This window comes from Chrysochloris asiatica, unplaced genomic scaffold (genome assembly GCF_000296735.1).
Source record: "Chrysochloris asiatica unplaced genomic scaffold, ChrAsi1.0 scaffold00002, whole genome shotgun sequence".
Taxonomy (NCBI): domain Eukaryota; kingdom Metazoa; phylum Chordata; class Mammalia; order Afrosoricida; family Chrysochloridae; genus Chrysochloris; species Chrysochloris asiatica.
The window spans coordinates 53340760-53344136 of record NW_006408520.1 but is presented as its reverse complement, the minus strand read 5'-3'; the positions used below and the strand labels follow the sequence as shown (position 1 = coordinate 53344136).

At 37.9% G+C, this 3377-nt stretch overlaps 1 pseudogene; it reads right to left on the bottom strand.

The window, feature by feature from the left end:
- Positions 1-1901: 1901 nt before the first annotated feature.
- The window catches only part of LOC102818043, a 7580-nt pseudogene continuing 6104 nt past the window's right edge, over positions 1902-3377 (bottom strand).

The following is a 3377-nucleotide window of genomic DNA, read 5'->3' as shown; positions in this document are numbered from 1 at the left end:
TTGCTAAAGCCAATCCTGCACTATAAAACATCCTAAAGGGAGTTCTGTGGACTGAGAACCAACAAGAACAGACAACAACCAGAGATTGACATACGTGGCAGCACCTCCCAGAACTAAATTGATAGATGGAAGAGTTAAGAACAGAACAAAACTATAAGAACAAACTCAGAGAATCTGGAAGGTCAAGCTATGATCAAAACAATTACAATGTGAAAGAAGGTAAACATGTAGGAAAATAGATCCAGATAGTAAGAAGGTCAGGTAGATTGCAGGATAAAATAGATTGCACTAATTAGAAGGAAAAGTTAATGGGATACAAGGTAACCTCAAAGAAAATTAACACTTCACAACATACCAAGAAAATGAAAATCCAAGATGAACATGGAAAGATTAAAATTATGAGGAAATTCACATGCGAGAACACAAAAACCATGAACTCAGAACAAGAAGACACGCAGACCAAAGAAAACAGCAGCACCAGAAATATTCATTACTCTGTGCTCTACCTTCCCTTCCCTCCCCTCACTCCACCTCCATATTGGGATAACCAGCAAAAAATTCCCCACCCCTTAAATATAGGTTCTTTTTTTTTAGTCTTTTACAACAGTGATCCTATGCAGTATTTCTCCTTTTGTGACTGAGTAATTTCATTCAACATGATGTCCTCAAGTTTTGTCCATCTTATGTGGTGGCTTGCAGCTTCCTTATTATTCTTCAAGTTATCATCATATTCCACTGTGTGTATGTAATACAGTTGGTTATCGATTCTTCAGTTAATGGGCTTTTTGGCTGTCTCCTTCTTTTTGCTATTGTAAATAGTGCTGTTATGAACATTGGTGTGCATATATCTACTCATGTTGTGGTTCTTATTTCTTGTGGATAAATTCCAAGTAGAGGAATTGCTGGATCATAGGATAATTCTATTTCCAAACTTCTGAGGAAGCACCATATTGCTTTCCAGAGAGGTTAGACCATTTTGCAATCCCATCAACAATGCAAGAGCATGCCAGTCTCTCCACATCTTCACCAGCTTTTATTATCCTCTACTTTTTTTTTATCTTTGCTGTTATTGCTGGTGTGAGATGATATCTTATTGTTGTTTTGACTTGCAACTCTCTAATGGACTTCTGGTAGCACAGTGGTTATGAATCAGGCTGCAAATCGCAAGGTCAGCTGTTCGAAACTACCAGCTGTTCCATGGGAGAAATATGAGGCTTTCTTCTTCTGTAAAGATTTATAGCCTTGGAAACTCTGTACAGGGTCACTATGAGTCACAACTGACTCCATGGCACATAACCACCACAACCACCATAATCGCTAGTGACGGTGAAAATTTCTTTATATGTTTGTTGGCTGCCCAGATCTCCTCCTTGGTGACGTGTCTGTTCATGTCCTGTGCCCATTTTTCAGTTAGGTTAATTGTCTTTTTCTTTTTTCACGGTTTAAGGAATTTTTATTAAAGTAAGAATTTTATAATCCAAATGACCAATTCTGTTGTCTAAAACAGTTACCAATTCTGTCATCTAAAACAGAATTGACATTCTGAGCTTTTCCACAGTAAAGAATTACAAAATTAAAGAAATGCTTAAAATTTTTGTACTTTGCTGAAAATTCTTTTTTTCCAAGGGCCTATAAAACAGTAATTTGTTTTTATATTTTACTATTTTTTTTTAAAAAACAATGAATAAGTAATCTAGGACTAGGATTATATGCTAGATCTGGCATTTGCTTGGTACATAGAGTTCAAAGTTTCCTTTCCTTTCCTTTTTTTTTTATTTTTTTTTTTTAATTTATTTTATATTTTGCGATGTTTTTATTTTCCACAATATTTAAAGGTTTTTTATGTATAGGTATTTTTCTTCGGTGAAGCATGAGTTTCTTCTTCATGATCCCTGATCATTTTAAACAGTTGGAATGCCAGTAGCACTGTTAACAGCTTTCTGGGTAGCCTCTTTAGCTTGATGGGCTTGTATTATAGCAACAGCTTCATCAACCTTAGAATGAAGAGACTCCGGTGACTCAAGCATATGAAGACGTTCTGATTTATCAGTTTCCAACAACATACCAGTGATTTTACCAGCAAGATTAGGGTGCATGGCTTGTATAAGAGGAAACAGCCATTCACCCATTATTTGCTTTTGCTCTTGAGGAGGGACAGATGACAACACAGAAGCAGTCACCGGTTCCTGATCTTCTACATGAATAGCAGGCTGCTGCATGGTGACTTGTGGCTGTGCATTAAGATGTTATTGTGGATTGCAGACTCATGCAGCATATTTATACTGGGGGATGGCACTGACAGCAGGAGCAACTGTAGCAGCAGCGGTTACAGGGTGGGGACCCATGGTCTATGTTGATGTGTCACTTATGCTTTGGACATATTGTCAGGAGGGAACATTCGCTGGAGAAGGATATCATGTTTCATAAAATGGAGGGTCAGAGAAAAAGAGGAAGACCCCCAACGAGATGGATTGGCCAGGTGGCAGCGTCAATGGACTCAAGTGTAGCAGCGGTAGTGAGGTTGTCCCAGGATTGGACACTGTTTCGTTTTGCTATGCATAGAGTCACTATGAGTCGGTACCGACTCGATGGCACCTAACAACAACAACTGAGCCAGTTAAAGTCAAGGCAGAGAGGTCAGCTAAGACGGTTATGAAAACTGTTTATATGGGACTCCAAAGGGGCATCTTGATAGATTTTCTAAAAGGACTTAGGACAATCATGAGAGCCTATTAGAAAAAGTTTTAAGAAAATTGAAAACTACATCAGTGAGAAAATTGTCAAGAAAGTTGTACTGAGAAATTTTTTTCCCCCATCATGTCAATGCATCTGGTCACTCTTCTAAAGTAAAAAAGGATGGCCTATGAGAATTTTACTGGGAAAATTTACTCCAATACAACACACAATTACATGGAGTCCCAGTATAGCATTGAAGGATAAGCATGGGACTGCTAATTAAAATGTTAGCAGTTCAAACCTACCAATGGCTTCTCAGAAACCCTATCAAGGGTCACTATCAAATCAAAACCGACTTGATGCTTAACAACAAGACCACCTAACAGCAAGAAAAGCAAATGATCAAAGAGACACTGGTGGAACCCCCAAGATTATCATTCTCAGTCACCCTTCAGTTTTGGAATTAAACTCACCCTCATGACTGACCCGTTAGCCAAGATGTAGAGAAATCTATAAGGAGAACCATAACACTGCAGAGGTATGCACTTCTTAGAATAATCAAAAATTTGAAATCAAAAGGGAAACATTTGCTTAAGAACAAAGTTTAGAAGGGTTGGGAAAGAAGGAGAAATAAAAACATGGAATTCAGAGAGGACACGGGATAACAGATGTTACATTGTAAAGTTTGAAATCAATGAGAT